Here is a 17,173-nt window from a genome sequence, read left to right as displayed (position 1 = left end):
CACTGAAATTGTTACTTGGGAATGTTTGTAGACACAACAAAATGTCAAATCCAGCAGCAACAAAATTGACTCGCACGTTGATTTGTTGCTTATCAACCTCACGCTAAACTTGTTCCGCTCAAAAATCAGTACCGGGTGCACAAAATCGGCCTTCTCATGCAGCATATGTCCAGTGCAAACAGGTTGTATTCATTATTGAGCGTAATGGTAAAATCTTAAAACATCATAAAAAACATAATGAGTAAATTACGCATGGCGAAAAACGCTCGAAATGCAGAATTTGCTTCTTTTCTTTATTATGAAAACATGACAACGTAGATCGAACACATGCGATGCGTGAATATGGTTTAGCGTGCTGCTTTTATGCCCTCAAACAGTCACCGAAATCACAAGAATTCCACGAAAAATGGCCGTCGTTGTAATCCAAATAAACATTTCATCTCATTGCCTGAAGCTGCTGTGGTGCGCCGGATGATCCGCGATAGGTTCCTGATCTCTTGTGGTTTTGTGGCCGGCGGAAAACTGGTAACGAAGATTCCACGGCGCGGAAGCACATCATTTTTATTCCCGGATATCCATGGAAGCCGGGGCGGAATCCAAATCAAAATATTATATTAATCGAACAGCTCTTGCTACCTTGAAGGCGGCATTGTTCCGGATTTCAGATTGGGATCAAATAGCTTATAAGACGATATGCTGCCACACAATCAAATTTTACGTCGCCAGTTTTCCAATGTTCGCAAAACCGGGAGAGAGCAGGAACCTTTTCGAAAATTATTCAGCTGGAGCACCACAGCAACTTCATGCGAAGGATAAGAAGGGGATCTTTAATCTTTTCGTGAAGAATTTCGTCGCGACGGCTATTTTCGCTCTCTTCCTGATGGTTCCAGTTTCCCCTTGTTTGGGGTCTTGAAAATAAAACGGGGAAATATGTTTGCGCACGCAATTAACATTAAGGTTCCGATGTTGGAACCTGTTAAGATAGATATTTGAACGGCCAGCACCAGTACCAAGGTCGTTCCCGGGACGGATGTGGGGATTGCAGTCACCACCATTACCAAAAAAAGGAACAACTAGTGCATCCAAACCCGAAGATCAACAAAGATGAGACCAATGTTCTGAATTTACTTAGGTGGCGCATATCATTGATGCGTGCCACTATTTCTTTCTTTTATTTTCCGACTGACGTCACTGTTTGCTCTGCATAAGAATAGCGAAAGAATAAAAGAGAGAACTACACGCAGCGAACTAGACTATCGAATTTCATACATTTTGCCTTATGAAAGGTGGAACAATTACTGCAATACGAACGCTTTATGTATAGTTTTAGCATTACTCCACATCAAGGCGTCGATAGGCGCGTGGTGTACGCTCGGGCATATCGATCGCAAGGTTCTTGGTTCGATTCCAGGTTGCCGCGTAAACGTTTTTAGTTTTCAAATTCTGGTTTCATAAGGCAAATTTATGAATTTCAACTCGATTTCTTGTGGCGAATTTTCATAAGGGGTTCCTATGTTTATCGATAGTCCATTTGCCTGAGTGTAGTGTCACGCATCAATGATCTGCGCCACCTGAGTAAATCTTAACCATTGGAGTAAATCCAGAAGCTTGAGTGGAGACCGCAGAGGAACAGCTGATCAAAATTCACCACAACGTGGAGATAAAATCCTAGGGAAAAATAGGGCCTGCTAAAAATCCGAGAGAAATAAAATGTAGGGGACCGTGGGGTGAACTGTCGTGCCGCCAGTTTTTCATTGTTTTTTAATAGTTAGGGGCCTCAAAACATATGGCTTCCTTAGGGAAGTTCGTTTAGTTAATTGAAAGAAAGCTCATGAGCAAATAAAATTTTTTGACGGAAATGGTCTATTAAATCATTGGCTACTGAAATGGTTACTTAAAAAACATTGGGATAGATGTTTACATGGACAATCGTTGATCAAATTTTAGGATAATTAGTCAAATATTGCTGAATTCGGACGAGCTTATAATTTCGGAAACACAATTTTCAATGAATAGCGTTCGTTTAGCTAGAACTCTTCCAGCTCAGTAAAGTTAATCACAATATTAGGGATAACTGTTGCGATAATCGCCGTAATTTTAGCGTCGCGATGACGAAGACGAACTGGAAATGACCATCAGGAAGAGAGCAAAAATAGCCGTTGCGACGAAATTCTTCACGAAAAGATTAAAGATCCCCTTCTTATCCTTCGCATGAAGTTGCTGTGGTGCTCCAGCTGAATAATTTTCGAAAAGGTTCCTGCTCTCTCCCGGTTTTGCGAACATTGGAAAACTGGCGACGTAAAATATGATTGTGTTGCAGCATATCGTCTTATAAGCTATTTGATCCCAATCTGAAATCCGGAACAATGCCGCCTTCAAGGTAGCAAGAGCTGTTCGATTAATATATTATTTTGATTTGGATTCCGCCCCGGCTTCCATGGATATCCGGGAATAAAAATGATGTGCTTCCGCGCCGTGGAATCTTCGTTACCAGTTTTCCGCCGGCCACAAAACCACAAGAGATCAGGAACCTATCGCGGATCATCCGGCGCACCACAGCAGCTTCAGGCAATGAGATGAAATGTTTATTTGGATTACAACGACGGCCATTTTTCGTGGAATTCTTGTGATTTCGGTGACTGTTTGAGGGCATAAAAGCAGCACGCTAAACCATATTCACGCATCGCATGTGTTCGATCTACGTTGTCATGTTTTCATAATAAAGAAAAGAAGCAAATTCTGCATTTCGAGCGTTTTTCGCCATGCGTAATTTACTCATTATGTTTTTTATGATGTTTTAGGATTTTATCATTACGCTCAATAATGAATACAACCTGTTTGCACTGGACATATGCTGCATGAGAAGGCCGATTTTGTCCACCCGGTACTGATTTTTGAGCGGAACAAGTTTAGCGTGAGGTTGATAAGCAACAAATCAACGTGCGAGTCAATTTTGTTGCTGCTGGATTTGCCATTTTGTTGTGTCTACAAACATTCGATGCAGGGATGTTATAAATTTTGAAAAATCTCCACCTTCTATACCCGTAGGGTTGAAACCCCCAAATTTTCAAAAAATTGTAAGAAAATCAGGAGTGCATATAAAAAATATCTGAAAGCGTCAATAATCATTAAAAATAATCGCCTTTCGAAAAAAAATATAAAAATTGGGGGTAAGGTCTGACGGAAATGGTCTATTGTAGTCGATTTTCATAGTTGCAGCCTTCCTTTAATTCAAACTTTAACATAATATCGTGACGGTCCCAACATTTTAGATTTTTAATTGCCGTAAGATGTAGTTAATATCAAAAGAAGAATGAGCGAAGAAGCTGAAAATGGTCTCCTTTATAGTGCGCTTCCCAACCCAAAAGAATCGTGGAAGACAATACCGTTTTGATTCATATTACGGACACTTAAGGCCTCAGTGAAGTATAACCCAGCTTGGACCATACAAAATAAATCATTCTGTATGAATTCTTAGCGTTATCGAGCGTCGGAAGCCCTTAACTTTCGGATGGTGGGTGAAGAATACGCGTTCGCAACTTGAATAATTTTAAATAAATCAAAACGTGTGGCCTTTTCATGATTCTTATTCCGGACGCTCCCTCACTTTTGCCTCATATTCCGGACGCTTTGATTCGAATTACGGACAGCTCATGATAATCATTAATGGAACAGTCAAATCATCAATTGAAATCGTTTAACCACTTAAGAGACGTCTAAGGTAGTTGGGCATTATAAATTTGCAATGATATTTATGGAAAAAAAAACCTAATAAAACGAGCCTCGAAAATGAGAACTTTTGGACGGCGAAAATTGAAACATTTCGTGTGAAATGTTTCCCATACAAACGAGAGTGTCCGGAATATGAAGCTGTCAGTAATATGAATCAAAACGGTATGAACGAGTTTGGTTGCGTAAGAAAGGGGTCGACATTTTCCCAATTTTCGACAGTCTATCGTAAAAAATCAAAAGTTTTCTCCATTTGAGTAAAATGTTGTATAAATTTCCGACCGATTGGTGGGAAAATATTGAAAATCTACGGATAAATGGCTGAGTTATTACCATTCAAAATCTTACATAATTTCGTGACGGTCGCAACATTTTAGATTTTCAATTGACACCCAGTATATTGCCGTAAGACGTAGTTAACGTCAAAAAACAACATATACAATGCAAATGAGTAAAATATCAAAAACCAGTATCTGTGACTGGTGCAAATAAAAATGTCGCATGTTTATCTCACTTTGTGAACGAAACTCGTCACAAAAGGCATTAAAAAATTTCTTCATGTAAACATTTTGCACTGATGAGTCGCAAAATGGGTTGCTCACTCTAAAAAGTTTGGGAACCTATGGTGTACACCAACCACTCGAACTGCAAGTCCATGCCTTCAACAATGCTCATTTCCATTCATGCTGCATACTGACGACGACGTGCTCAGCAGCGATAGACAGCAGTGGAGAGACGAGCTGCGGAACGAAAGCAAAAGTTTGACCCCCAGATGAGCCAGCCTAGACGAGAGCCATGTACGAAACAAACTAAGCCGGCAAACTTTGTAGCGTGGGTTGAAAAAATTGAGACACGTAAGACATGGTAGGTTTAGACGAATTCTAACAAGAATGCGTAAAATTGCCCAGAATCGTGCCCGAGAGTCCTCGATTTGAATTTTACGCATGTTTCCGGTGTGATAGAATAAATGTTTTCAAAACATAGAGCGGTTTCTAACTCATAAGTAACTTTCAAAAAGGACCTATGAGCTTATGAAAGGACGTCCCTGAATAAAATCAGGGCTTGAATAGTAATTGTGCTCAACCCTAGGATGAACCAGAGAATATGATTATATTATATTATAATAAATTTTCTTTATGAGTTTCCATATATGTGAACACTTCCCTGTTCAGAATCATTCCGCCCTCGATGTAGGTAAAACTTCTCGCGGAACTCACAGTTCAATGATTCTTGCCAGTATGCCAGTGCAACGACACGCAAAGCTAATGGAATAATTGCTTATACATGTCCGTCAACAACAGGCCGGCCGGTCCAAGAAAAAGGTGAAAGATTCAAAAATCGTTACCGGTCGATCTTCGAAATGGAGATCAATGGTCCAAAGTCTCCAAAGCCGATGACGAAGAGTGAGAGAGAATTTTCACAGGCCAATGAAGATCAAGTTTAAGCTCAAGGGCATGCGTGTAACGCACAGATGCGGTAGAGATGGTGAATGGATTGTTTTAATAAGTGATGCTATGATTCACGTAATGCTTGGATGTGCGAAGAGTGGGTTTTGTTTAAAAGCTTGAAACGCGTGACAATAACAACGCTTCGGTGCTATGACAATGAATCGGGATAATTGCTACATGTGTATGGTGAGAAGGGTAATGGATCTACGAGTCTGTTTTGATGCACATCTACGTTAATTTTCGACAAATAAGCAGAGTCTAGATAGATAGCTCAAGGATAAAGGCATAGGTATTTTTTGTTATCTGAAGTGTTGTCAACCAAGTAAATTTATAACCATGAACCATAGTCGAATTGGATAACCATGATGTTGCATTCACAATGCTAGCATAAAAAAAATGTACAAGGGTAGTTGCGCCGATTTTCGTAACCTCAAGCGCAAAAATTATTCGGTTTCAGATATCTGAGGAACAAACGTATAATCACGTGTCTCATAATCACTACTCTTCAAGAGATACTTTTTGAATAGTAGAGTACGGAAAATACTTCAAAAGTCTGTCGTCTTGTGAAAAATGTTGATAAATGGCTGGGCATGGTACCTCGCGTACTTGAAGGAATGAAATCGACCACTCTGTGCGGTTCTTAGCCTCCTGCCCAGAAACTCCTATGCCCACCTCCTCGCGGTACTGGCCGGGGTACGAGTAACCTTTGGGAAGATCGGGTAACCAACCCCGGTGGGATCTTTGGTCGCTGACAGGGAAAAGGGGTTTACTTCTGCTTTTGCTTCTGCAAACCTGGAGCGTCTGTACTCCATGTTAGGAGTGGCTCACAACAGCGTCTATTCCCCATGTCAGGGGTGGCTTAACATCGTCTGAGTGCCAGAGAAGCACTCTAAGCTAATCTGTGCACTATGGCCCTCCGAACATTTAGGGGGAATGGTCCGGAAATTTAGGGGGTTGGTGTCAGGCCCTGTAAGCGAGTCATAAAAAGGCGAAGACCACAGCGACGTAAAGGGACTAGCGATTGGAAACTGTAAATCTTTCAACTTCATCGGGAGCACACGCATTCTAGCCGACGCACAGTGCGTTGAATGTATGGAGATGCGGGATAAAAATCAAAACTGGAAGATCAAGCCATTTGAGCACTTTGGTAAAAGTTGTTTCTGGTCAAAAGAGCTACAATTTGCATAAATAACACATAATATACGCATAATCGCAAAACTGCCCCAAGCGCCAATTTCATTATTTTTCAAGAAAAACCTAGCAATTTGTACTTGTATTGCCCATACTGATGTAAGAAGTCATTTGCAAATATATCACTTCTCATTCGTGGCTGCAAAAATGACTTATACGCCTTTGTGCAAAATGATCGCATTTTTTTTTTATTTTTCAGTTTTCAATATAAATTTTGAATAAAATCTTGAAAACTACAATTAAAATATATTATTTCAACCATAAACTAGCTCTGGTCTAATGTCTGGTTGAGCCAGGATCACATAGCGTTGCAAGATTTTCGGATTTTTTAATCACCAACAACTCATTTTCATATTTGTTCTGGTTAGCTAAAAATAGCCAAAATCTCGAAGAATTGCAGGGAGTTGCAGTTGTATCTTTCAGACCTCTTAGACGACATTATAAGCAACATGTCTATGCGTGATTTAGGGCGGAACCCGGTGGAACTTTTTTTGAATCGATAATCAAAGTTAGATGTTAGTATTTCAAGTTTGATTTCATAGCCAACTCATATTCAAAGTTAAAATTGGTGTATCCTATCAAATATACATTATCAACCTTCAGGCATGCTCTCCTTTAGATTTTGATTGAATAGATTTGTTTCAACACTCTCCGTACGAGTTGAAAAGAATGCTAAAAACATGCGACATTTTTTTTTGTTTTTGCTACTCCGGCAACTGATACTTTCGACGCTTGTTGTAGTAGTGTTAGTGCTTTGTATAGCTTATCAATACTTGTTTCAATAATGGATACTATCTATAAACACTTGTGGTAGTAAGTATCGTCGGATAGAATAACTAGAAATCTTATTTTTGTCTATGCAGCAACGCACTGTGCGACGTACTGAACTTGCTACCCATCTGCATCGGCAGTTCATGAGACGCCGAAGCTTCAATTTGACAAGCTAACTTTGATATTCGTGCAACATTCCTACAGATAGTACGATCAGTTCGTCAAACATTTAGCTCCGCCCACCGAGCAAAAACAAACTCGTTTGATTTTGACCGACTGGTTTGTCAACCGTCAAATCGGTTTCACAAACAGTCAAATTAGTTCGCCAAGCAGCATCATACACAGTCAAACATAGCACCAACATGAGTATCAATGTTGGTCAAACCGTCTGAGCGTCTGTGGGCTGCATTGCATGCGTTGCGGACTCCAAGGGTACCTCTTTTGTTGAAGCATTGAGCATCTTCCTTCATGATCCCCGCTATAATGCAAACGGCTTCTTTAGAAACCATTCGGTATGCGCTTGCTACTCTTAAGAAAATGATCTTTGTACATGTCAAATCGCTTCAGTGTATCCAGACGTTTCTGGGCCCATAACCTGTTGGATAGTCATGGTAATAATTGTACAATTGCTGCCATCAAATTAAAACGATCTACTTTATTTAAGTCTGCTCTTCAGATCTGCCACGAAAGCAATAATGAAAAACATATCTTGAAGGACTTCTCACATAATAACAAATCATTCGAACGTGCGATTTCGCACACTGCATCAAAACAGCACTAGCGTTTCTTGATCATCTCTCAACTGATTTTACGCAGTCTAGTCGCCGACGATGGAGCTTGCCTACACCGATGGAGAGTTTCCCAACATAGAAATATCTTCCGAACCGATGTTGCCGCTAAGCGTTTTTTCTAGCCAGTAGAATACCAACCAAAGTCTAGCGATTCCGGGTGGCCGTTCATACGTTATGTACTTCTCAGAATAATCCCCAGCTATGGATTTCCGACGCAGATTTCCCCAACGACGAAAGGTCTTCCGAACCGATACTATCCGCGCAGACGCCGAGGTCGGTCCTGCGATTCCGGTGGAGGGAGACCTTTGGCTCATAGGAGCCCCGACCATAATCTCGATGCTGATCGGACAAGTGCCAATGATTCCAGGTAACACATGACTTGTAGCTCCCAGGTGCCTCGACGGCCTATTTCGGATATTACATTACGCCCGTCGGTGCTGCAAAGATAAACCTGCGTTATCCCTCTGCTGATCGTATTCCGCGTACGTTCTGCTGATTTTCTGCACAGTCTTTTCCCGATTCAGAACATTTGCGGTTTCGTATATCCCGCACAAGATGGCGGTCGTATATTATATGCTCCGTTGTTTCCTTGACATTCTCTCCGTATTTTCTGGTCACCCAAATCGGCACAGCAACACATACAAAGATTCCGTTGATTTTGGCACAATCTTAATATGAGCTGTCGACTACTTCCTGATTGAGGTATCGGCCTATGATTTGGATTCAGGGTTGCCACATACAGTTGAAGCCTGTTATAACGACATCGCAAGGGACCGTCGTTATAAGGAAAAGTCGTTATAGAGAACAATTATAACATTAAAATATTTTTCAAGGGACCGAAACATGTCACTAAAGAGAGCTTTTGTCGCTATAAAAGTTGTCGTTATAACGAGCTTCCACTGTATACAGATTTATCTGTATTTTACAGATTTTTGCGAATATTTTATGACCAAGAATCTGTATATACAGATTACAGATATTTTGCAAAAATACAGATATACAGATTCTGTATACAGAATTTTGCCAACATTATACAGATTTATACAGATTTTTGAGCAAATATGAAAATAAATATTTTTGAAACCTTAAAAATTCAAACTGAGTTGTGACCTGTTGTGACTATTCTGCATTTAGGTTTCAAATGATTAGTATTTGCTTGAATTTCTTGTTAAATCTCATGATTATTTCAATTTTTAAGTATACAAATTTAAAATACAGATATGTTTCTCCAGGATACAGAAATACAGATATTCTAAGGAAAAATTCAGATTTTAATGTAGCAACCCTGATGGCAACCCTATTTGGATTGCCATTATCTCTGTTCTGTTTGCTACCCAATTGCAGTTATCGAAAGGATTTCAATAAGGCTCTGAAAAACTTTGGAATTTCATTTAAATCTTTGATCTCGTTCCGATTCTGTATTCAACTTTCTACGATAAGGGTTTCAACACTTGCCTTGATGCCCAGGACTTAACGAACTCCCGGTAGACTGATTACTTGATCGAAGAATTTTTCTTGAGTTCGAAGAGCACATCCCCTTTTTGAGTGCGCCTGGCTCTGACCACTTTGGTGGCCACCCAGCACTGTTAGCACCGAACCCTCTCTCACTCTCCTTGGAAGCACTGCGAAGGTTTTCTTTCATTCCCCGTTCGTTCTTTCGTTCCCCTCCTCGCATTTTTTGCTCTTTTTTCTATTTGCACCATATGCAGCCTTTGTTTAGTGTGCCCAACGGACCCGATGTGGGGTATCTAGAGGTGCGGGCGATTATCAAATCAGTATTTGTGATAACATCAGTTTTGAAGTGGTAGTTGTGCAATGGCAACTTCGGCGAGCCGAAAGTTCACGAAGCAGCCGAAGATGACGTCACGTTGAGGAAACTGCGAACAAAATTTTTCGCAGCCTTGTCGTCACCATCAGCTGATCGTTTGTTTCCATCTTTTTCGTGACTAATACAAGCAAACACATACTAAGAGCCGGACCTGTTATATATGACATTGCAACGGACCCCTTTGATTTTGCTGGGAAACGTTTCATAACATGACATGTTTTCCGTTTCAAACAGTTAGGGTCCCTTAGTTGTGGGTGTTCCTATAGTTGCGGTAGTGCCGTTTTCACTGATTTTATTACACTAGCCACAGAACCAACACTGCCAATCGACGTATTGGCTTCTTGATACATGGAATAGTTGAAAAGACCACTCAAATTGCTTTAAAATTGATGAAATATCACTAAAATTTCTAAAACTTCACTTACTTGTACCAATAGTTGCGGTAAAGTGTTCTTATAGTGGAGGATCCGATGAGAAAACAACGGATACCGCAACTATAGGAATACAAATTAAAAATATACCGCAACTAAAGGAACAGTGTACCAATAGTGGAGGTATTATTTTTCACTGACATGCCGTGGATTACTGCGATGAAATCAATTTTCTCATTAAGTCAATGGTCGTTACTTCCCGTTACAACATAAACTAGTACATTAATTACGCTTCTTGAATGTAGGCGGTTCAATGAAGTTCAATCGTGCTTAGTACCTCCACTATTGGTACATCTACCCTACCCAGCCAAATCAAAGGGGGCCGTAGGGTACACTTTGTTTGCTGCAAGCGCCCTATGATGTTCATCTGTTCGCCTGGTGTATCCCTTGTCCGGAGAAACGGAGAAGCGGGTGTTCATAGAAGTCAACTACGACAGGGCTTCTTTTAGTCCGCGTTCTGCGGTTGATAAGGTGAACTTGCTGTTAGTGGCCTGTTTGACGATCCTGGTGCTAACATTACTGATGGACTTGACAAGCTCGCGACGTTCTTCCAATGCTTTCTTCAAGAATTCTGTGATTGACTGTGATTTATTATAGTTTCGGTAAACAAATCCATTGTATATCTATCAAATCGACAGTGAACTACCAGTTTGTTGTCAAAAACTGCTGAAAACCATAAATCTCAGTGAAGAAATAGTTGTTTTCATAAAAGCGCATTTGACACTGAATAACTTCGAACACTTTCACAAATCACTTCGTTTACTCGCGAGTACGACAGGTGTGAGTAAATCAGCCTTTGTTCCGATTCAGCAAACATGTAAACCAATTTGCCATCACTGCCTAGAGTAGAGAGTGGAAGGATTTCTAGTTCAATCCTTCGCGGTTCCTGATAGATTCTCTCACGGAAATATTTTTGGTTTTAAGAAAAAAAAATCTTGTGGACTCTTCATTTATTTAAAAGTCAACATCAACAGACTTCAAAAGCCCTAATGATAGAATGAACTAAAGTTTAAATTAATTATTTTTATGCTTTGAGAAATTGGTGAGATGAGATCCGTGGAGAATTTCTTGGTGGAATCCATGGTAGATGTTTTCCAGAATGTTTTGGGAGAACCTCTGGAGGATTTTTTGAATTCCCAGTAATATCACCTTTAAATATTGGTGGAGTTTCTCAAATAATTTCTAATGGAACCCATTTGAGAATATCAGCTGATATCGTTGGATAGAACTCTGGTGGAATCTTCAGAGAAATCTCTGTAGGATTTATTTGGGGGATTTTTAGTTAGAATCGTTAGAAAAAATCACAGGGCAATTATCTAGAAAGATTTCATACAAGAAATATCTCAAAAATTAAAAAGATAACACCACAATAGATCAAGTCAATGGTCACAGTGGTATGCAGGATCTCCTGATGGAACCCCTCTAGTAAATCCTGTTGAAATTCCTGATAAGATTCCTGATGAAATTCCTTATGGAATCTTTGGTAGAACCCCTTACAAAATCCCTAAAAGAAATCCTGAAGCATTTCTTTGAGGAACTTCCAATATAATCACTGGAGGAATTCCAGATGGAGCCTTTGAAGGAACTTCCGATGAAATCTCTTGAGGAACTCCTGATGAAATCTGCATAGAACAATGTTTCCCAAACTTTTTTTACTTTCGCCCCCTTGAGAACAATAAATTTTGGAATCGCCCCCTTGATGTGTTAATTTTATTTTTATGTGTTGAGATTCTGATCCACATCTTTTAATAAGTGTACCGAAAATTGATCAAAATATCAAATTAATGTAGTACTCTATATATGACGAAAAGGTGACCTTTTTTTAATTTTGAAAAAAAAAATGTTGTTCAGAATCTATGTTCAAACAAGCTGCATTAAGGAATATTTTGGCTTTGTAAAGATAAGTGAAAGACTCCATCAATTTTGATCTTTTTGATGATAATTTAAAACATATGTGTTATCAAATAGGTAAGTTCAAATACTAGAAGAAATAATGCAAGTATCTTGTTATGAATGTTTAGAGTACATTTTCCTGTTATTGCCAAGAATCACTTGTTCCGGTCTAGGTCAAAAATATTCTGCACTTGCATATCCATAAAAGAGTCATGGAATAACTATCATATTTCTTATCTTTACAGTATCAGCAATCTATCGTTTTTATTACATGAAATTTTATTTTATATTCAATACAAAACTCTCACCATAACTCTTCAAATTACGATAATCGATATTTAATGTAAGGGTCAACTATTAAGTAATTCAGATTTACAAATATTCAATTATCATGCGTTCATTACTGGCTTCTGAATCAGTTTTCACTGAACTGCGACCATCGATACAGTTTTGGTCCACTTCCTCTTTTTTTAATCTTTTCGTATTGAACCACATGTTGTTTGGAGATGGTGGAATATATTTCAAAATTTTGGATTGATGATTGCGATCTTGTAAACATTTTATCATTGTTTCTAAAACTTAAAAAAATATTTGAAAATCCTGAAAATGTTTCAACTTCTAGTTTACCGCAATATAATCCAAAAGGTGATATTTCAAAAATTTCATAATGTTGAAGGTGATATGTATCTCAAAAAAACCAGGAAAACAAAGATTTTTTCACCATTTCTTCAAAAATTTCAAAATAAATATTATCAATAAATTTGTGCGAAAGGAACCAGATACCAACAATGAAAGCATCTGCTATCTAATTCTAAAATTTCTCTATTGCAAAGTCATCAAAACACTGTTTTTTACGGTTTCAAAATATTTGTTTAAATTATTCAGCTCTACGTTGTTTTTGATGAAACTCTTAGTTGCTTACTCATATTTGACAATTCACAGAAGGTACAACAAATGAATGCGTTACACAAAATTTTGGTTTTTGACAATCCTCAAGTTTTGCCTTCTTCTTCTTCTTTCTGGCGTTACGTCCCCACTGGGACAGAGCCTGCTTCTCAGCTTAGTGTTCTTATGAGCACTTCCACAGTTATTAACTGAGAGCTTACTATGCCAATGACCATTTTTGCATGTGTATATCGTGTGGCAGATACGAAGATACTTTATGCCCTGGGAAGTCGAGAAAATTTCCAACCCGAAAAGATCCTCGACCGGTGGGATTCGAACCCACGACCCTCAGCTTGGTCTTGCTGAATAGCTGCGCGTTTACCGCTACGGCTATCTGGGCCCAAGTTTTGCCTTACATTATTTGAAAATGAGCATGCCCAGTTGTATCTCTTAGTGAGATCTGCAATTAGTAATTCTTCAAATGCATAAGAGTACAATCCCCTATTTAAGAGTGTCTTCTACACATGTTATTAGTTGTTTTGTTTTCAATTTCTTACATACTAGCACTTTCGCCCCCCTGGGCTTGAAAATCGTCCCGGTGAATTTGCATACTTTGGGAATCACTGGCATAGAAGCTCCTGATGAAATCCCTTGAAGAATTCCAGATAGAATTTCTAATGGAACTCCTGATAAAATTGCTAGAGGAACTCTTTATGGCATCCCTAGAAGAAATCCTGATGGAATTCCTTGAGGAACTCCTGATATCTCTGGGGGAACTTCAGATATGATCTCTGGAGGAATTCCAGGTTGAATCTCTGAAAGAACTCTTGATGGAATCCCTGGAGGAACTTCTTATGAAGTTCCTAAAAGAACTCTTGATGGAATCCTGAACAACTTCAACAGGAATCTTTGAAGGAACTCTTGATGGAATTCTTGGAGAAACTTCTGATGGAATTGCTAGAGGAACTTCTGATGGCATCCCTGGAGGAATTTCAGGTGGAATCCCTGAAGGAACTCCTGATGGAATTCCTAAAATAACTTCTGATGAAAACCCTAGAGGGACTTCTGAATTTTTAATGGAGTTCCTGGTGAAATCCTTATAAGTATTTCTGATTAGAGTCGGAGCCATTCAAAAGATCCGGATCACTCAAAAGAACGAGTAATCCAAGGCTCTTTTTTGGTGAGAGTCGGTTCATTTGATCAGCATGGATCAGACAAAAAGTGACCCGGAAAATGAACAATTCGATTCCTTATAAGTACTTCTGATTAGAGTCGGAGCCATTCAAAAGATCCGGATCACTCAAAAGAACGAGTAATCCAAGGCTCTTTTTTGGTGAGAGTCGGTTCATTTGATCAGCATGGATCAGACAAAAAGTGACCCGGAAAATGAACAATTCGATTCCTTATAAGTACTTCTGATTAGAGTCGGAGCCATTCAAAAGATCCGGATCACTCAAAAGAACGAGTAATCCAAGGCTCTTTTTTGGTGAGAGTCGGTTCATTTGATCAGCATGGATTAGACATCAGACTCTTTTTCTCCTTCATTCGTTTCTCGGCTTTATTATAACGCTTGACAAGTGCCTTGCTTTGCACGCCACGACACACATGTAAATACAGTATGCTGCAGCTTCACACTCACAGCCAGTGCTGCAAATTTTCAACACTTTGCGCGACGTTCGTTTCGTTGACATGGTCAGCAGTCACAGCACGAGCTTTAGAATGAATGTCGACAAACACAAAAAAGCATCAGTTGAATGAGTAGATGAAAAAACCGAATTTAGTACTATACCATTTAATTCCACTAGAGTTTGTATCCTTTGACAGATACGCGTATTTCGAACTCAACTGTAACTTGAGGTCGAAATACGCGTATCTGTCAAAGGATACAAACTCTAGTGGAATTGAATGGTACAGTACTAAATTTGGTTATTTCATCTACTTATAGGTATTCTACTAAACAGCTCGAAGATTTATTATCATCAGTTGAATTCTCATTTGCATCATGAAGAATCATGAAGAAATTACTGATGAAAACCATGAAGGAATTTTGGTAGATTTGGTAGATCCTAAAGAAATTCCTGCAGCATCACCATAAAATTTTTAATGGAATCCTTATAGCAATTCATGGTACAATCACAATCCATGGAGGAATTCCTTGTTGAACTTTTTATGTAACTACAAGTAGAACTACTGGTGGATTTGCTAAAAAAATAGGTTAAATATTGGTGGAAAACGCTAGTGAAATATATAGAAACAACTAAAATGCGTACATTTGCTAGTGCACCATGGCATAGACGCTGCGTAAATTCACGCATTTCAACTTGCCACCCATATGCATCGGCAGTTCATGTGACGCTTAAGCTTTAATTTGACATGCTGACATCTATAGTCGTACAACATCCCTACGGACTGTACGTACGATCAGTTCGTCAAACTTTTGTCTCCTACCACCGGTGGTTTTAACTAATTCAAACTCGTTTGATTTTGCCCGACCGATTCGCCAACCGTTAAATAGGTTTCACGAACTGTCAAATTGGTACATCAAGCAGCACTACACACGGTCAAACATAGCACCAACATGAGCACCAACCTGGAGCGGAGTCAATGTAGGACAAACAGTCTTTGTCATCTGTGGGCTGCATTAGCATTATTGATCTCAACATCTTCCTGCTTCTTGCGAACACTGACTGTCGAATTTTTGTTTCTTCCGCTTGATTCTTTATTGTCAAGAATTTTTCCTACATTCTAAAAATAAGGTAAAAAAATTTTGACCGAAACCACGTAGGTACATCTTAAAGTCCATGACTTTTTGTTTGATTTGGAAAGTTTTGTGTGTTGTGGATAGAGTTACATTTAACTTCTCCTTACTATATCGACAACTTGAAGTTAGTGTATCATGTATTTACCTCTAGTTGAAGATAAGAGAAAATTCATCTGATTTCCAGATCTTTTCCTCTTACAGATGGCCTATCTTATGAAAATCCATAACAAAAATGGAACTACGTGCTTTATGAATATTATAATTTTCAGCAAAGAAATTAGTTTCATCTCACTCATTCTCGTTATCTAACACGAAGCTTTTCACTGCTCATGTCACGAGATCATTATCCAACGAACGGCTAATAATCATGTGGAGATCAAATGCCACATTTTTGCGATGCGCGTGATGCACAACGTTGGCGCAGTCTTTCTGTCAGAGCATAATTTGCAATAATCGTAAAACATAATGCAACGAGCCAGTCGCCTGAAACCTAAACCATCGCCCATTCAGCGATGAACCGATATTGGTTGTTACCATGCGCAGTCAATTTGATTGCAGTTTAGCGATCCATTCAACCATTCGATGGCCTGCGCCTGTTGGTTCACGTTCAGTTGCAACTAGCCATCCACGGAACAAAGTGTACTTTATGGTGTTATGCGTCACCACAATACGTGCTAGCCCATCAGCGCTTCAAGGGTGTTGCTGTTGAACGTTGTAATTACACGTGTCTTTAATTTATTAGCCATCTTTCGGATTTAGTGTCAGTTTTTAAGTCGAACGCAACTTACAAGTGTAGACATTCTAGTTTGCACATACATTGTAGGTGTTTTACACTAATCATCATATACCATGTGGACCTTGAAATTATTTACATTTGAGAGAAGTTTATGAATAGATGCATACATTTCTTTTGCATTGTATATATCTCTTCCTTTTGACATAACGGCTTCTTAGTTAGCTTCTATCACTACTACCACAATTATTAACTGAGAGCCTGCTTGATGTATTTTTTAGGTTTTCTCGGAATGTTTTTCGCTCTGTATTTATAAATTGAAAAAGACTTTTGCTGCTCGATAATTTAGAATCAATTTGGTGAGCTCGTTTCATGCCTTTTTTTAAATACTTACTTTACTTTTGCTGGCTCTACGTCCTTCAAGACATGACCTGCGCCACAATGTTACGCCAACTAACTTGGTATATGGCTGCTAACCTCAAATTTTTCGATCGCCCCACACTTCCAAGATCCAGCTCCACTTGGTCAAATCACCTAGCCTTTTTTTAAATATGTAACATATTATGGAACAAATATTGTTGCGACAACTGTAGGAATGTTAACTTCATGTAAATATTTAACATACTATGGCTGGCAATACTTGTTTATACTCTACATAACATCAAACACATATTTAAAAAAACTTTGTATTGTATATTTAAAAAAAACACAT

Source organism: Aedes aegypti, chromosome 3, assembly GCF_002204515.2.
Source record: "Aedes aegypti strain LVP_AGWG chromosome 3, AaegL5.0 Primary Assembly, whole genome shotgun sequence".
Classification (NCBI taxonomy): Eukaryota; Metazoa; Arthropoda; class Insecta; order Diptera; family Culicidae; genus Aedes; species Aedes aegypti.
This window is presented reverse-complemented; position numbering follows the sequence as displayed.